The sequence below is a fragment of the Pseudopodoces humilis genome, chromosome 4 (genome assembly GCF_049639895.1).
Source record: "Pseudopodoces humilis isolate 2021_Gansu_Grassland_sample_001 chromosome 4, ASM4963989v1, whole genome shotgun sequence".
Lineage (NCBI taxonomy): Eukaryota > Metazoa > Chordata > Aves > Passeriformes > Paridae > Pseudopodoces > Pseudopodoces humilis.
Genome location: NC_142203.1, coordinates 4,531,333 through 4,550,354, shown reverse-complemented (window position 1 = coordinate 4,550,354; position 19,022 = coordinate 4,531,333). Strand labels below are relative to the sequence as shown.

General features: G+C 43.1%; 1 protein-coding gene across 5 annotated transcripts in view; it reads left to right on the top strand.

Moving 5' to 3' along the window:
* The first annotated feature begins 652 nt into the window (after nucleotides 1-652).
* Nucleotides 653-19,022, top strand: part of ZNF462 (zinc finger protein 462) — an 89,109-nt gene continuing 70,739 nt past the window's right edge. For 3 of the 5 annotated variants that reach the window (XM_014260813.2, XM_088054326.1, XM_014260811.2), the window contains exon 1: nucleotides 653-902. The gene's annotated coding sequence lies outside the window, so the exon portion shown is untranslated. Of the gene's footprint in view, nucleotides 903-1,397; nucleotides 1,466-19,022 lie in introns of those variants that run through there. The other 2 variants (XM_005532224.3, XM_088054325.1) reach the window with 2 other exon arrangements.

Here is a 19,022-nt window from a genome sequence, read left to right as displayed (position 1 = left end):
TTTACCCTGCTCAGGGAAGATTAGCCTCTAGATGGATGTGTCTGAGGGATCACCTCGGGGGCAGATCTGCATGCAGAAACCGGTTTTTGTCATGGCTGGAAGAGAGCTATGACCCAGCAGAGCGCTCCATCCGAGCGGCTCCCCCAGCATCGCAGGGGCTGCTGAGCGCTCCTGCACTGGAAGCTTTGTGAAGGCAACAGCTTGGAAGGGGAAGATCTTCAGATCTTTCTCCCTTCTTCTCCTCCTCCCTGGCCTGTGAGTGATTCAGTGTCCCAAACCTTAACTTTTTGTTACCACCTTCCTCCTCTTAATCTCCTTCATCTTCAACACCTCCTCCTCTATCACTACCATCTTCTCCTCCATCTGTCTGCCTGCTGGATCTCTCTCTCGCTTGCTTGCTTGCTTTCCCCCCTCCTCTTCCATCTCCCTCCTCTTTCTTCTTGCCTTTTCCTCCTCTCTTTTCTTCTCTTTTCTTTCTCTTTTTCCTCCTCTTCCCCTACACGTTGTTGTTGTTGTTAGAAAGGATTCTTGCACCCCCTGGTGCTCTTGCGTTTTGTGTGGTAGGAGAGGAGATTGTCTTCTTTCTCTCTCTCCCTCTGGTTGCTCATTATTCAGAGAGAGACACAGAGGGTGAGAGAGAGAGAGAGAGAGAGAGACGGATATCTCAGGTCATCTGCAGCTGCAGCAAACCAGTGAAGGAGAGAGAGAGAGAGGGAGAGGGAGAGAGAGAGAGAGAGGGGGGGAAAAGCAGGGAAAGATGGCGATCCTCCATTGCTGAGACCTGGCAAGGAGCACATGAGACTCACAAAACAACTTCCACAACAATAACAAGAAGAGCTAGGCAGAGAAGAAGAGGAGAGGAGAGGAGGCAGCAGCAAGAGCAGCAGTGCCGGGACGCTCCTGTAAGTTCTTGCAATTAAAACCCATCTCTGGCTTGGCATTGGAGAGATCATCTCTCGTTTGTGTGTGTGTGTGCGTGTGTCTCTCTGTGTGTGTGTGTGTCTGTGCGTGTGTTATTTTGTTTGGTCTTTTATGTCCGTCTTTCTCTCCACCACCTTCCTCTGAAATCCATTCATTCGGTCAACGGAGGAAGGAGGAAGAAAGAAAGGAAAAAAAAAAAAAAGAGAAGAGAGGGGAGCGAGAGCGGGGTGTTTTGTTTGAGAGAGAAGTCTCTTGCATGGAGGAGGAGAAGAGGAGGAGGTGCTGGTGGTGGTGGTGGTGGTGGTGGGAGGAGGAGGAAGGCGGTTAATTAATTTTTTGTTGTTGCATTACGGGGGGGTTGGGGGGGGGGAAATATGGGGAGATAAGTGAGATACCAGCCGAGCTTTCGGGGTGGGGGGTGCCTGAGAGGATATGTGTGTGTGTGTGCGAGGTCTGGATGGTGCTGTGCGTGTGGACTTGGATCAGAGACGGGAGACACACGGAGGAGAGAAAAGCTCCGTGCTGGCACGACCCAGGCAATCGGGTGACCTCTTTCTTCCTTCCTTTCTTTCTTTCTTTCTTTCTCGCTCTCTTTCTTTCTTTCTTTCTTGTTTTCTCTCTCTTTCTCTCTTTCTCTCTTTCTTTCTTTCTTTCTTTCTTTCGTTCTTTTTCTTTCTCTCTCTCTCTCTCTCTCTCTTTCTTTCTTTCTTTCTTTCTTTCTTTCTTTCTTTCTTTCTTTCTCCCAACCACTGTCCCCCTCCTCCTCTTTCTCCTCGTCCCCTCTGGCTGCCCCTGGCCGCTGGCGAGGCAGGTCCCTCACGCCGGCGGTGGTGCCCCCACCGCGGCTCTCCTGGACTTGGGATGCGGGGGTCCCCGGCGGCGTCGGGGCTGGGGGGCTGCTGGTGCCCGCAGGAGGTGGCTTGGAGGAGGACAGCGTTCAGCTGGAGAGCAGGAGCCATTACACACGCTTGTGCTCTCCTTTGAGAGAAAAGAGAGCGAGAAGGGAAGAAAGGAAGGGGAAGGAGCCCACTTCTACTTGCTCAGTTCCCCGATGTCCCTACCTTTAAACCAGGCAAGGGAAGAAGGCGCTTTCTTCCCTGCCCCTTTCTCAACCCACCCGGAGCAGGTTTCTCCCTATCTCTCCCCCTCTTTCCCTTTCTTTATCTCCCTGTCCTCCATTTGCAAGCTGTCTGCTTTGGTTCCAGTCCAGGCTCCACAACACAAAGCTTCTCCTCGCTCTCGCACACATGCACACACACAGTCCACAGGCTCTTTATGTCTTCTGGAGTAACCTTCTCCTTCCCCCCCCGTGCCCCCCGGCTCCTCTCAGCATTGTGGTTTCTATTCTCCACACTGAGAGATCCTCCTGGAGCTTCATGTAGTTGTGATCTGATAGGATTCCTCCCCCCCTTCCCTTCACCTCCCTCTTTTTGAGGGAGAAAGGGGGAAAAGTTTCATTTGTTTTTCTGGTGTTTGGAAGGGGAAAGACCTCCAAGTTTTGAGTGCTTTCTGCTCCTGCTTTTGTGTGTGCGTCTGTGGGGGTCTGTTTGTCTCATGAAGCTGCTTGCATGTCTAAGAGGAAGTGACTAGTTTGGCAGAGAGCTGTGATCTGAGTCAGGTAAGCCATGTCATGTTCTCTAGCTCCACCAGAAAATGGAGGAGAGAGAGAGTAGACAAAGCTGAGATGGGAAGTGCTCCTAACATTGTGGATGTCTCTCCATGTTTTGAGGCTTTGCTGGGCAGGAGCTGGCTTAATCATGATTTTTTCCCCCTAAGGTTTTCCCCTTCAGATTTTTCAATGCACAACATTGTGATGGGTCTTCTCGCTGTCTTCATGCTATCAGGAAATGAGGATTGGAGGAAATTGCTCAGATTCTCCTTCACACAGAGAAACACATCCTCAGGCTTTTTTTCTCTGATGCTTTCATGCGGAGGTCACCTTTCTAGATATTTTTCTTTGGTTAAAGACCACAGGATTTTGGAGGTTGATCAGTTGGCCAAGTAAATAGTGTATATAAGCATATATTTTTAGATTTCTGAAAGCATTTGGAGGTAAGTGCATGCAGCTTGAGGCTGCTCAGGTTCTTCCAGAGGGTATCATGAAATGTCTCTTTTTTTCCTAGGTGATGATGCCTATTTTTTGGGATTTTTAACATCTCATTTTCAAGAGCGTTCCTTCTTTTGGATGTGTTTTAAATTAAGATGGAATATTTCTCTCCACTCACTAGGTTGCATTAAAGTGATACTGGCAAGCTTTTAGTAGGTTCCTCAGAGCATCATAACATACATAATTTCTCTTGGAAAAAGCAAAACAGTTTTCACAGCTGTCTTTTTGGTGTCACAAAATACTCTTTTTTCCTTAAAACTTAAAACAGCATTCTTACTGTGATTTTAAGGTCATTATGGAAACCTGAGATCTTTAAAGCGAGATAGGAGTTGAGCAGGAATTCGTGTGCTTTGTTTTTAACCCACCTTTTAATCTGAAGCAATTTTGAGTAGACCCAAAGCAGGCCTCAGGTCTTTTCCCACCCACTGAAATCTGCACATCAGTAGATGCAGTTCCTCAAAAAATTGAGAATACATCCTGAAATGCACGAGAGGGATACCGGGGTGCAGTGCTGCTGGGCTTGAAGGCACAGCTCCACGGAAAGGTGTGAGTGATGTCCATACATTGGTTGCTGTGAGATGTTTTAAGAACAGATACGGGAAGATGTTAAGCTGCAGCACGGGGGACCAGTGGATCTGAATCAGAACATGCTCCCAGATGTGCAGAAAACCAGAAAGATTTGAGGATTGCAGTGACGGGTGATGAACTTGAGATCCGTCTTAGAGATTAGAATCGGTGCCCTTGTTTTTATTTTTGCTGTGAAAGAAATGTTTTAATGTGAAATCTAATATACCTCGGAAGGATATTGCTTTATCAACTGTGCATTTCTTAAGTTCTGGTTGCTGATCTGTCGCCCAAATTACTGAGATTCTCTGGTTGTCTCCATCTTTCAGAAGAAGGCCATGGAACATACCATTTCAGGTATGTTTAATCTTATGTTTTGGCAAAAAGAGAGGTTAACTGCTTTTGGTTTTGGGGTTTTGTTTGTTTGTTTGTTTGTGCTGCTGTTGTAGTGCTTTTGGTTCCCCCCCCCCCCCCCCAACCCGAGGTGATATTTTTGATGCATTTTGCAATCTCTGCACAGGTCTAAATCAGCCATTGAAATAAAACTGAAAAATTGCCCACTGACCTTTGTTTGTTTGGGTTGGATGCCAGCTATCCATCCCCTATATGGACCGTATGCAGAGTGCTTGTGGTTCAGGGCTGTGAAATCTCCTCTTACTTCTGGAGAGGTCAGCCCAGTGCTGGCATTACAGGGTGCCCTGCAGATACACTGCCCTTGAACGTGGTGTGTGCAATCCAAGAACAACTCTGAGATTTAAGATCAGGATCTTTATGGGAGGGCCTCTTACGCCCTAGAAAACCAAACAACATTGCAGTGGTTTTAATGGGTTTTTGTTATTTTTTGTTGTTGTTGTTGGTATTTTTTTCTGTGTTTCCTCACTGTGAGGCTGAAACCTCTTCAGAGAATTATATTCTTGCTAATGGTGCTTCTTGCTGTGGTTCTGCCCAGACAGACTGAAGTTCACCTTCAAAATACTAGCTGAAGAACTTAAGTTAAAAAAAAAATAAAAATCCCAAAACAACACAAAACAATTCTACCTCCCAAAAAATCACAAACAAACAAACAAACAAAAAATGCCCCCAAACCCATTGGTTTTTGGTTTTTAAAGAAGCTCCAGAAAGATGATCTTAATTCATGCCATGCTGGTGACATGAATGTTTCTCCTAATCAGGCTTAAATTTCTTCAGACAGTGGCTTTCAATTGCTTTTGGTTTGAGGCACACAGAGCCTTTTATTGTTCCAATCTCTCATAGAAAGAACAAGCATTGGTACCTTATTCTCAGTATTTAAATATGCTTTCCTTAATCACTTTTCTCACACCTACTAGACATAGCTTATGAACCACTGCTTTAAAAATATTTAAAGAATTACTTGGTTTTGTTTTACATTTTCACTAGCTTCACACCAGATTATGTTGATGAGAAACTTAAGATGTCATGTTTACAATTTCCTTCCCTAATTAAAAATGTTATTTTATTGCAAGAAGAAAACTAAAAATACAGTAATGTGTATGCTTAGACTGAAGAGTATGAGTACATAATGGGATGCTTGAAAGGGAAAGTAGGGCAACTGCAAGTGAAAATGGAAAAAAATACCATCATTCCAATCCAGTAACCTTTATAACCAATTCGTTGGCGCTGTATGTACACTTTGACTTACAAGGGGATTGACTTTTATGAAGACTGATAAAAGGATGATTAAAAAGAGGAGTTGAGAAGTAGATGACTATTGTTCAACATAGATGTCTGGACATCTGGCAGATGTTCCTCTGGGCCCCAAGGAATGGGCAAGTTTAATTTTAGCCTTAAAAAGGAAATGGGAAGAACTTAAGTCTTATAATAGTACAACTTACAGTTTGAGGAAGATTACTTCAGAAGAGCTCCAGAGATGTCTCTTGAAGTCTGGAACTCCCAGAAACCCAGTGTAAATCAGCATTTCCTATTGGGTTTTCCTATTTTTCCAAACAACATGTGTGGAGCTACTATATAAATTAAGATTACCTCAGTTTACTGTGACACTTTCTCTGCGTGGTGTTGTGGATAATTTCCTTAAATGGGCAGAACAACACTGCTTTGAAGTAAAAAATTGCATAAAAAGGACTTGGAAGTGTGAAAGTGGTGAATAGCTGTGTACTACTCTTCAACTAATATTGTCCCGTGTTGAAGCTTCACCAGGCAAACTTGGGGACAAATGCAAAAGTCCCCAGTGAAATAGTGATTGAAAGAAGCTGCTGATGGAGGAAGGAGGTCCTGTTTTTTGCAGATCAAGAAAGGTCTACAAAGGCCAAGATGTCTGTGTTGTTCCATGTATTTTGTTTCTTTATATTTTGTTACACGTCCAATCCATTGTAGGAGAAAAATAATGGAAATAGTCCTAATACGTTCCTCCTATTTTGACTCTTAACAGATATTTTTGTACTTTGAAGTAGGAGATTATGTGTTTTATGAGCTTGTTCTGGATGAATATGATCTGCTACCAGTGCCAGAACGGTATGATTTGCTTAACTTGCATGCTTGATCCAAGATGTGCTCAAGTATGAACTTCTAATTGCTGGCTTCTGCGGAGATGTTGAACTTCATCAGTCCAAATGCCTGCTTGCTTTTCAAACAGTTTCTTCACTCTAGGGTACTAAGCAATCAAGAAATCCGTGGGCCCATAGGAGGTGAGCAGGAGGTCTGTTGAGTGTTAATTGAGGAGAGAATGAGAAATTCCTTCTTACTCTTTGGAGATTGAGAATAATTTTTGAGATGGGGGGTGGGAAATAAAAGGAGTGTGATGAGAGTGGAGGTTGCTTAAACATCATCTAACTTCTCAGAGAGAGGAACTGGGGTTGTTTAATCAAGAGGTGCTGGAGAAGGTGGTGTGATGCAAGTCCTCAGTTGCTGGCAGAGACACAGTTAACATTGTACACGGTTGAACTTCAGCATGGCACTTCTCCAAATGAGTTGACTGTTGAAAATAAAATGTTCCAGAAGAACTGGGAGAACAGGAAAGAAGTTAAAATAGCATGGTTTGTATGCCAGTGCTGAAAGAAGAAAAGGGGGGAGGAAGGGAGATAGATCGACTTATGATAATTATCTTGCTGGTTGTAGCAAAGGAAAAAAAGGTCTTTAGTAGAAGTTTCCAAACTTAGGGGGCCAGGTTTAATAGAAGGGGTCTTCATTTGTATCCTGAGTTTTGGAAGTATTCTGCTTTCAGCTTGGGTTTGGGAAGTTCAGCACATAGGTAAATACGAAGTCATGTGAGACTGTTTCTGGGTTCTGTTCCATTTTAGTCTTCTAACATTGAAAACAATACCAGAGATCTAAAAAGTCTGTCCCTCATCTTTTGAGCTGTGCCAGAGGTTGCAGAACTAATACATCTCTGAAGGGATTTGAAGAAGAGGAGAGAGTTTGAGATGAGGAAAAGGGAGCCTTTGTGTTTGGTGTCTTACAGTTGAACACAGTTTTAACACAATGCAATTTTTTTTTTTTCTCTGGGCTCTTTTCAGCTCTCTGGGAGTTGATGATCTTGGTGCAGTTGTTTTGGTCAGCTTGAGGCAACATATGTTTCTGCAGTAATTCAAAATATCCTGGCCTAATCACTATTTGGAGGAAGTTTTCTTTAAGCAGTGTTTGGGAAAGAGCTTTCTCTCATCTTTGGTTTTGACTGCTTTGTAGTCAATTTTGAGAAACACTGGTTATCAGAACATCAGTCCCAGACCTAGCAGCAGTGCTAGCTGTACATTGTATTTTATTTTGATGAAAACTTTCATCATTTTTTTGGCTGGTTTTTGTGGTATAATTATGGACCTCCACAGCTGCTGTCTAGGGGGAATACAGCGGGGTTTTGGCGTGGGCTGAAAGCAGCTTCTTAGGTTAGAAGATGGTAAGATCCATCAGGAGAAGCAATTAATTAAGTTGAGTTTAGCTGGTAATTGAAGGAAGATGGAAATAGGAGATCTCAGGATGTTCAGGAGTTGTTCTTGAGTGGAGTCAAACACAGTCTCTTTGAGAATACTTGTTTAATAGTGTCAGCATAAAGAGCTGTAGGCACAGCATCAATGTCGTGAGTGATTAGGAAGGACTTATTTAGAGCTTGTTAGGGTAGCAATCATTGCAAGGCCAGTGTGTGGTGAGGATGAATAATTCTGAGAAAGCACTTGATTCACTGGGCTACTTCTATTAGTTTTGAACCAGTTAAATTAAGACTTTAGTTCTTGAAGTGTGTCACTTGTTACTTCCTGGTGGAAAATAAGACCTTCTAATTGGGATTATGTGTGAAGAAGCTAAGTGCTTGCATTATGTGACAGTGTTTTTCCTTCTCCTTCCAGTTCCAGGAATATGCAATTAATAACATGATAGTCATTTAGATAATAGGTACTCAGCAGCCCTGGATGGTGTATTTGGTGCACTTGTTACAGATGCAGGCTCTGTGCTGACCTGAAGATTAGGAAGTGGGATGTTCATCAGAATGGCATTGCTGTTGCTATTAAAAATGTCTGGAAAGGGGCCTGAGAACCCCAGCTGCTGTCGTGGTGTGGAGGAAGTCAGGCCTTCAAAGGATACAAGGATTAGAGCATCAGGAAAAGTAAATGGTAGCATCAGCACAAGTAGAAAATAGGCAGAGCTATTCAGCAAACAGAAAAAAGTAGGCTAAGGCATGCCATAATTATGTGCAGTGGAAACTTGCTGCTAATAGAGCAGTGGCATGGGGTAGAGAGGCAGGAGAACGATTTTTCAAGACAAAACAAAGCAGACATTGCAGAGAATGCTATAGGAGGACTGAGGATTCAGTGTGCTCGTGATAATGTGAAAGAGAAGACTTTGTTTTGAAAGATGCTAAAAATGGAATCTTCTGATGCACATGTGGTCAGTGTTTCCGTGGCCTGGTAGGACAATGGGGGCTTCTTTTGCATTGCTGGGATGAGCAAACCCTTCCTTTCCGGCTGCAGCTCTTAGGTTCAAACAGTGGCTTGGGGTGGTATCAGTGGCTGTGGAAAGAAGGCATCACAGGATATTCCTTTTGGGAAGAAGATGGGTCATCCTGGGCTTTGGACTGTTGTCATGCAAATGCTTCAAAACACAATGGCCACTTACCACAGGAGCCAGGCAAATACATTCCTCCCACACACCAGCCCCCCAGACCTCTCCAAAGAAAAGAGTGGAATGGGGGAACGTAACACTTGGAACCTGTGCTCCAGCAAGCACACCTTTTTAAATTTTCTCCCCGTTTGTCAAATAAACAGCAAAGCTAAGGAGAGACTACTTGTGCTGGAAGATTTTGGTCCAGCATGATGGTGATGTGGAGGGTGGTTCATTTACCTTCTAATGACTGACTTGCTGGAGAATTTAATTGAGTGTGCAGCTGGGAAAGGATCATTAATGAAGACCTTGCTGTGGTCCAAAAGTCAGAATTCAGCTGTCTAGTGATGCTGAAAAGGGTTGGTTTTTTTTTTTTTTTTGTCATTTAATTACTGCCTCCCTCTTGTTGATATTAAATGGGCAGTTGATACAGATCCCAAGTCAGAAATTCCAGAGGGATTGGTGAAGGTGGTTTATGTCAGTGGCGGTTGTTTACCAACTTCTAAAAAAAATTCTTAATTTTCACGTTTTTATTAAACAAAGTAATTACTGCAGTCTGAGCTAAACTTGGAATAGCTTGAGGAGTGCTGGTCTTGAGGGGGATGCAGTGAGTCAAGGATGAGTACGCATCTCTAGTTGAGCAAACTGCTTCTGGAGAGAGAGCTCAAGAGGCCCATAGATGTTAATTTATTTTAACTTGGACTTGGATTCTCCAGTCCTGGTTAAACTCAGCTAGATTTGTGGGCATGTGGGTCTTTGTAAGAGGATTTAGGTCTCTCTGATCAAAAAGAAAGGAGACCAAAGAATTGCTGTCCAGCCCTTGAAATCTTGCTCTTAATTATTTTTATTCCTTCAACCATCTATCCCACTACCCAGCAAAACAGGCATAGTTAGGATTTAACATGGATGTTGGAAATTACCACCCTGGTGCTGGATTCTGCTGCTGTGTGTGTTAAAACAGACCAAGACCAGGAAAGAAAAGCCTCCTTTTGTGAGTGGTTCCGGTGTGTGAGGCTAGAGCAGAGCTGCTCTTTCCTTGGCAGGTGCTTTGAGAGGTGGGATGTGGTTACCTTCGTCCTTGTTTCTGTGTCACTGTTGTAATTCTGACTGAGCCTTTCTTCTCAAGTGTGTTGTTGCTTGTGCTGAGTATTTACAAGCACATATATATATATATATATATATATATGTATGTGTATCTATACATACACAGTACCTACTTAGGTGGTGATGCAGCAAAGTTTGGAAGGCAGTGGCCAACGGAGTCATCTTCTTGTTTTCTTCTGTGCTGGGAGACAAGTGGCACCATGAAGACAAATTATATAAATGAATAAATAAAACGTCAATGTGAACAAATTTGGAATTATTTCTCTCTGTATTCAATTGGGAGCTCTTGATTTTGCGTTTCAGGTTTCCCCCTCCCTTTTGTTTACAGCTGGGCTGCAGGATGTGGAGCCTCCAGGACTGGTGGGCTCTGAAGCCTTGCTCCTATCATGCTCAGCTCAATAGCTTGACAAGTGTAAAAAATGTAGCAAATGGCTGATGGAAAATTGAGAGCAGCCAGACAGCTCTCAGCCTGGTTAATTAGCTCCTTGACTGCTGAATTGTTCCTGCCCTGTCATATGGCTGTGGCTTGCAGCTCTGTGAGAAAGGGTTTGGGTTCCTGGCCAGAAGTGCATCCCAAAAGTTGAATTAATGTAACTTGAAGTCAGTGTGGACAGGTTCCTTTTGGTCTAAATGACCTTTTATCTTTGCTGGGGGCGGGCAGTGGGGAGAAAGCATATCGGCTTTCAGCTCTGTCAGGTCATGCAGAGGCCAAGTTCTCCTGTCTGATCAAGCATATGGTGTGAAACAGCACCAGGGCTGGGCAGAAGCCCTCCAGCAGCCCTTCTGTAGGTAAATGTGACCCAAGGCCGTGTCCTGCCTTGCAGGATGGGTGTGTTTAACCCTTCAGTGGCACTGGCTCCTGGTGTGTTTCCATCCTGGTGGGTTGAGAAGAAGCTGGTGTTGCTCCAGAGTGCGCGGGATTTTCCTGCCAGAACACCCTTGCATGTGTGAGACCTGAAATCTCTGGCTCCAAGGACATAACTGTATTACTCACTGGGACTGCTGAGAGAGTGAGTCAGTATGTTTGGGTCTTTGCATGAATAAATGAGTAAACCTGAATTATTTTAAAATGATCAGATTGCAGAGGTGATAAAACACTACAGTGAACTTTCCTTTCCACACCCTCTACCACTGTGCTGCTCTCCTTCCACCATGGGACAAGGGATGGGGGGAAGACAAAGATTTTCAGTGTGTTGTTCTCCTGAGGAACCATGTAAAAAAACCTGCTGAGGCTGTGCTCAGAAAATGTCTTTCAGACAGAAGTTGCTTGGCAAGGTGTCAGACAGGTTGACCAAAGGTTGCACGAGTTGTGCTCCTGCACAGTGAACATGGAATGGTTGTTGCCCTCCATGGTTCTTCAGTGCTTCCACAGGTTCACCAGTGGTGTACAGGAATATAGTTTGCTTGCTGGTATTCTGGTCTTATCTCTGAAGATATTTATTTTAAGAATTCATGTCTACATAGGTTTGTTAATACTGTACTGTAATATCAGATGGGCTGCTGAGACCTCAAGGGGGTGAGGAATCTATTTTTAGTGTGTTTGAAGGGTAGATGATGTTTCAGGTTGTGGAATGACTTTCTAGGGGGCCTGTCACCATATACTGAAGTTTTGTATGTCATGGCAGTGAAGGCCAGTCATATGATGATGAGTTAGTAACTTAAATGGGACATAAAAAAAAAAAATCCTTCTCTTTGGGGAAATTTTAAAGATAGATGGAGCTGAAATGTCACACAGCCTGTTCTCATGCTTGTTTCCTTGATGTGCTGAAGACATCTAATCCTCTTTACAGGTGAATTAAGCAGTCTGCTTATGAGCTGAAGGCAGTACCTGCTGATCTGTTGACATCCAGATTGGTGGGTTATTCATGTCTCAGTAAGACTTCTAGTAATGGATGACCACAAGAACATTTTAGCTGCCCAGGTGGTGTGAAGAAGACTGTTTGTGATCTCCTTCCACATCAGAAGTTAGTCATGTGTAGGAGGTTGTATGGTAGCAGTGCTGTCCTCTTTGAGCGCTTGACACCCCAGCCCACAGAGATTTGGAGCTTTAGGTTGAAAAGATCCAGCCTGAGACAAATGCATGTGTGGAGCAATCTGAGCAGTGAACCCAGCTGTGCTTTTGAAGCACTGCACTGTGGTGGTAGCCATGAAGAACAGATCTTAACGATTTATTATAGGTAGATTTTATGTGGATTTGCTTCCTATTTTCCTTGGAAGACAGCAAAACTGCAACTTTCACAGGATCCTTCTTACATTCCTGAGATTTTGTTCAGTGTGCAGGCATGTGCACTTTATTTATTTATTTTATATCTGCTCACTGCCTCTGTTAGGAGTGTTAACAAAGGCTTTTTAATAGGTCAGACCTCACCGCTGTCTCATTTTCATAGTTACTGTAGTGCATTTGGTGGATAATAGATGATGGGAGCTAAAGCCCTTATGCTCTAAGAGCTCATTCATGTGAACAGTCGCTGTGCTCAGATTCTGAATTTTCACTGCAGCTACTTGTGTGAGTAAACATTTCAAGATCAGATCCTTAGCTGCATGGAGTAATTCTTGTGGAGCTTTTCAGGGAGGCGTTTGAAAATTACATCTTGAATTGAGGATGCCCTTAACTTTCAACAGCTTCCACCTACATACATGAGATGCTCATTTGTGGTTGCATGTGAGGGCATGGCTGTAGCAGATTTGCAAGATTCAGCAGAAGCATATGCATAAGATAATTCTTCCACTTTCATTCATGCGCTCCTTCTTTCGTTCTCACTCTTTGTATTTTGACAGCAGCAGCATGTATGTTATAAATACTCAACTTTGACTTCACTTAGTGCTGGCATGTCCCTGAAGTATGATTTCATGTGACTTTGCAGATGTTCTAGTGAGAACATTCCTGTTGCTGTGTTGCCTGTGGATGATGTTCACGCATTCTGGAGCCCCATCACTAACTGTGGTGGTTTTTAAAGCCATTTTCCCACCCTATTTTTTTTCCTCTTAATTAAGGGATTTGCTTTAATAGATACTAATACAGTAATGGTTTGTTGAAGACAAAAGTGTTTTGGATCAGGAGAAGTGCAACCTAGGTCCTTTTACAATGGCAGAAGTGTGTACCTTTGTATGTGTGTACATAATACAAGTTCCTTTCCATTTGGTTCATGCTGCTGTGGTGGTTCATCTGGCAGATCATTTAAATATTTACTCCAAAAGATCTTGTTTTCTGTTGGTGTGAAGCAGCATTTCCAGTTATTTTTAGGTCATTTTCATCTTAGCAACCCTGTTGGAGATAAACCAGATATGTGTGCTCCAAACTGTCCCTGCATTTTGGTAGAGATTAATAAAATAAAACTTACTGGTTTGATCCCAAGGGGAGAGAACAGGCCATCTGGTTAACAGAAGGTTAGGCAAAGCAGTACAGCACTGAGATTGCCATAAACCAACCCCGAATATCTGGTGGTGTGTCCAGTTGCTGTGTGTATTAGGCGTTGAAATGGTGCTCTCCGATCTGCAGAGCCAGCAGTTCTGTTACCACTGCTGTGACGCAGGAGATAATTCTGTTGGGCAAGCATCAGCATGGGGGTGGATCTACAGCACAGGATGTGTAATGTCAACATGAAGCATGGGAGCTGGCAGTAAGAAGGAAAGCAGCCATTTCATGCCAGTGCAGGAAGCCCAGATAGATTTTTTTTTCCCCCCCCTCTGCATCTTGTCCTTTTGTTGCTGCTTTCATACTTGGTATTAAACAACTACTTTCTGCTTTGTCATCTGAAAACTTCAGCCCAGTAGGGTTTCATTTCTTCCTCTCTTTCTCTTTCTGAACCTGTGGGTTGCTTGTTTCTTTTTTTTTTTTCTTGTTCTTGTTTTTGTTTGGTTTTTGCTTTTGGGTTTTGTTTTGGGTTTTTTTTGTGTATGTGTCTTTTTTAAAAAACCCAAACCAAACACAAAGCGATGAAGTGCACTCCAAAAGCATGTCTGATGGATTATACAAGGGGCTGGGGAGAGGCTGAAGGGCTGAGCAGATCTGGAGAAAGAGAAGAGTTCAGTCATGTGCAAGTCCTGAGCTTCAGATGAAGCTCCATTGTAGATCCTTTTGGCTTCAGTGCAGACACAGTTTGTTCAAAAGCTGTAACCATTTGAGAACATTGAACTGCAACTGCGAAATGCAGAAGGTATGAAATGCTGGGATACTGTGTAGACCTTGAAACTCCGTAATTACTAAGAAACTGTAGAAACCTACTGTAGCTGTTCCTGCTTTTTTTTTTTTTTAACCAGAAATGCACTTTTAGAAGGCCTTTGTCCTATTTAGCTAAAGCCATGACACTTTTTTTCTTTTTTTTTTTTTATAGCCAAATATCGTTACTAGTTTATCTAAATCTGCAGAAGAAAAGATTTCTAAATCAGTTTACTGAGCGTTCAATGGACTTTAAAAATCAGATGATATTGTCTTCTCTCAGCTCAGTCACACGCTGGTCGACCTGTTTAGGTTTTTTTTTTCCACCCATAATATTTGGAGATACCTTCCTCTAGCTGCAGCCTGGGAAATTCTGGAATACCAGAGCTTGCTTCTTGATGGGCACAGCAGAGCTGAACTTCATAATCAGAGCTCTCAGGGTTTCCATTGCCTGTTCAGCAGGATCTTCAGAGAGTGTATTTCAGATCCCCTTGAATGAATCCTTGTCTTAGACGCCGTTCTGTGGCAGCCCTGCAAAAGCTTGACTTTCTTCATGTATTCCTAGGAACTGGAGTGGGAGTGTGGGAGTAGTCAGCCCACAGGTATGTTTTCCCAGTTGCAATTTGGTGATGGGAGGAGGGGATGCATATAAAACATGGCTTGTGTGTGAAGACTGTTTGTTCTGTTCCTCAGTAACTCCATCCTTAAAACTGCTCCGCTGCTCCTGTTCAGATTTTTTGGTTGGAGCTATGGGACTCTGGCGCTTCTGCATAGGGCACTTGCAAAGAAATGGCACTGAGGAGTCATATGGGACTTGAACACCATCTCTCAGGGCAGAACTCCTTCTTGTTTCTGTAGATACACCATGGTGTGGCTGTTCCATCATCAGAAGTATTAAGGATGCAGGCAAATCGAAGGATTTTTGTGAAAATTAAGTGTGGGCACTCTGTTCTGTCTACCCATGTAGTTTCCGTAGCAGGTTGCACTTTGTAGTGGCTGGTAATTTTGTAGCTTTTTCTGGTGGTTTTGGAACAGTTTTCAGAACATGCTGGAGGAATGTTCATCAGAAGTGCTTCTTCATATGCAGATGAACAATGCCACCAGGTATTGTCTGCACAATTGCTCATAGACCATCTCTGTACTGCAAAGAAAATGCATTGTCCTTGACTTTTTTCCTACTGAAAAAGGTGCTACTTGCTGAAGATAGTTTATTATAAATAACTACTAAGATGATAATCTCACCACAGCATGCTTGGCAGTCTTCCACTGAGTTAGCCTGTTTCAGCAAGGAGCTGTCGCTTAAGATACAAAGCAATCTGCAGGGACATATGATCACACACACTGACTGTTTTCTCAGTCATCATGGATGCCATATCATTTCCTGTGCCTGAAATTAGGAACTGGAATTATTATCTGGTGAACCAGCAGGATCCACCTCCAGAAAGATGGACCTGAGTTCCCACCTCACAAACATTTGGTTGCAGTGAAGTTCTCAGTTAGGGAGTCTTTAGTAGAAGCATTAATGTCTGTTAGACATGGGCTTTTTACCATTTATTTTTGTCACAAGGATAGATGTGAGCTACTGGGGAAACTCTTGATATATTTATATGCTTACAGCAGTCATTACTATTAAAAGTTATGGAGAAATACAAGCCTACCCCTGGCAATGGGGTAGAGAGGTTTTTTTTTTTTATTGTTAGCTTTGTTTGGGTAAATAATGATTTCAGGATCCTGAATGTTTTGGTTTGTAGAGATGTTGTCCAGAAGAAAGCCTATGATAAAGAGATAAGAGACTGTATCCAGTTTTTATGAGAGAATCAGAAAAGGAATATTAGTATCCATACAGACCTGGTGTCAAGATTTGGCTGTAGCCACATACCTGGATGGTGACTTTTTTGAATTTGAAAAGTTTACACTGCTTTGTGGTACATGGCTGTTGAGTTACGTTATTGCAACAGTTACGTGATGGATATCAGTGGCAAACTTCCTTTCAATTAGAGTGCTGGCAAGTGTTTGCCTTTTATTTGTTTAAAAACAACTTGATCAGGCCATCTCTACTGCTTTGTTGACAGTATAAGAGGAATCAGAAGTTTTTCTGACTTCGATGTTACTCATGGATGCTGTTCTGTGGTGCCTGATGCTTCTCAGGCCTAAAAACTTATCTTTCAAGCTTGGGCATCTGTGGTTGCTTAGAAGTATGGAATGTGATATTTAATGGAAGGAATTGGTGAGATTGAGGTGGAACAAATGAAGATATCAGCAGTGATGATGGACTTTTTCTTCTGCTGGATTTGGCAGTTGATGTTAAATCCATGTGTCTCAACGAGATCAGTGAGGAAGCAGGACATGAAGGATTTATTCAGACACTAACTTACTTGCAAGGCTTAATATCAGCTCTTTTTTCCCCCCATACCTTGCAAGAGTATGGAATTGACTCATCCAGACAGGGAGATGCTCAGTCTTTATCTTGTGATGGCATCCTTCCCTACAAACCTCTACAAAGGCTCTGCTCTTTCCCTGTGAAATTGTGGGAGCAGGTTAATGGTGGAATGGGCTCTGCTCACATGTGAGGAAATTACTGGAGCTGGTTCCTGCTGTTCAGTGTCCCATGCATGACTTTGGATTGTTCTTCATCTCAACATCTGACCCAGGTGCTTTTACACTCTGGAATGGCTCTTCAGACTCTGTGGTGTCCATAAGTCACCTGCCTTGGGCAACCTTTAAGGAAAATCCTGTGGAACAGTTAGCTTCAACCTTACTGAAGGACACACTCTGAAGTGAGCTTTGAAGAGCATGCTTTGCAGAGTAGCTTCCTGTTATTTGGTTAATGGTTGACCTAGTTCTATTGCCATATGCCTCCTGGAACGCATTCTAATATAAAATATGTGCTAAAGCAAGTCTGGGATAATAGATGGAATGTCAAAGCCTCTATGAAACAGAAATCATATAATGCTGTTGGGTTTTGGAGGGTATCATAGTTACTAAAAATGGCAATATCTTCACAGAACTGGATTGATTCTGATGGCAAACTCAGGAATGTTAAACAGAGCCACCCATGTTTTTTTGTTTTTTTCAGTCTGTCCTTGTACAAAAGGTTTGTATCTATAATTCCCTGTGCTCCGTATGTGAAGCTAAAGTTAGGTAGTGAAGCATTAAGAGTGGTATTACAGCTGCGAGAAAAGATGAGATTAGATTTGGCTAAAGGCAGGAGGATTTTTTCCCTGTGGTAGGTGGTTTTTCCATTGCAACCATGGATTAGCAAATTTTTTTTCCTTTTTGAGTGCTGGCTAGAAGCCAGAAATGGGTATTTGGGCTTTTACCTGATAACATAGACAGCATTCTCATGCACATACCTACACTTGAGCAAAAATATAAGAAATTTGGAGGTAGTAGGTAAAGTTCAACCTCCAGACTGAATGAGACTTTCTGATGCACTGAAGTTCTGAAGAACTTACTGGCTGTGTTTTCTGGTTGACTTGGTTTTCTGCCCTAGGAAGAGGAAAGGATGTATGATAACAACTGTTTTCATAAGCAAGTGTGCATTATGGTAGAACAGGGGGGAGGGAAAATTAAAGCCACGTTCTGTAACCTCTCAAGAGCTCAGTATCACTAGAGGCTGGCGATTTTTCTTCTGTCAGTGTGGGAAACGGAGCTGCTCACCAGACACCGCCACGCTGTGTGTTCACACAACCTGGCAGTGTCTAACCTTTGTCTCTTGGGTTGAAGATGGCTTTGCAAGCAGTCCAGGTGTGAATTCTGGGCCAGAGGTATGTCACCACAGTGGTGGGGGTGGCTGGGGCCAGCCCAATTTGTCTGCGTGGGAAGCAGTAAGCTGTCAGGACATGCAAAGGCTGCTGTTTCTGATGAGCACAGAGGAGTGCCCAACCTTCAGAGAAGTGGTGGGGATGTCTTGGGAGTTGCAATAATCTTGTGCCTCTCCAACTCCTTCAACTCAAGCCCGTTCAGGTGTTTCTGGTGACTCTCTGCTCATTTGTGTTGAGGCTGGGAATATTCTGGCACATTTGTCTAGGGTACATGCAGCAACAGCATTGTGCAGTTTCCCCTTCTTCCTTAACGTGTAACACTGAACTGAGTTTTTTGTAGGAGAGCTGCCTGGTGGAAAACGAAACTGCAACATTTTCAGCAGGACACAGTGTGTTGTGTGAGCCATAAATCATATTGGTCATGAGAAAAAAAAAAAAAAAAAAAGGGAAAAGAAAATAAAAATCTCTGCTCTGCGACTGACACAAGCACAGCTATTTGTGCAACCTGATCAGAACAAAGGATAATGCTTCTGCTGCAAGATCAGACAGATCTGACGTTTCAGCAGGCTGAGCAAATGAATGGCGGAAGTGGTCCGCCTCCTCTTATCCATTGTCTCAAAGATGCAGGCTCATAGAGAAGAAAGGGAGTTTGAATAGGGCTTCTGAAGGAATATGCTGCTTTGTGTTCTGTGGGAAGAGAGCAAGGAGGAGTTCTAGAAGTTCTCTGCATTGGCAGGCTGACAAGCTCGTAATGGGAAAACGTGGCAGTGGACTGCTGGTGTTGAAGGAGCACTTTTGCTTCTGTAGCTTGCCTAGAAAATCTGATCTGTAATTGGGAAACTGGTGAAGTGTTCCAGGCCTGGAATATGGGCCCAAGCCTGTCTAGAAGGAAGGTCAGTGGGTCTTTAAATCCTCCTGACCTCCTGCTTGAGACTTTTTCCATACTTCTCTTCTTTTGTCTTTCTTTTTTCCTTTTTTCCCTTATTCCTGTGTGCCCTGAATAGTTTGTGTGTTCTGGGGATACCTCTCATTTATGTTCCTGATGGGATTTTTCCATAAGAAGGGCTGGACTTCTCAAATTACTGGGATGGTTAGAACCTTCTACTTGGGAGATTCTTTTGGTTTCTTGTGCTCCAGCTGTCAAATCAACACAACTGGGATTTTAGTAGCAATCTCTCTTTTTAAAAGCGTAATGAAGCCAAGGAAATGTGAGAAGGGAGAGAGCAGGACAGGGATTTATGATAAGCTGGGTAGAATTGAGGGTTACTTCACATTTCAGAACTATATGACTTCCAGACTCAAGGGGTATTTCAGCTGAGAAATTAATCCTTTGGAGGGA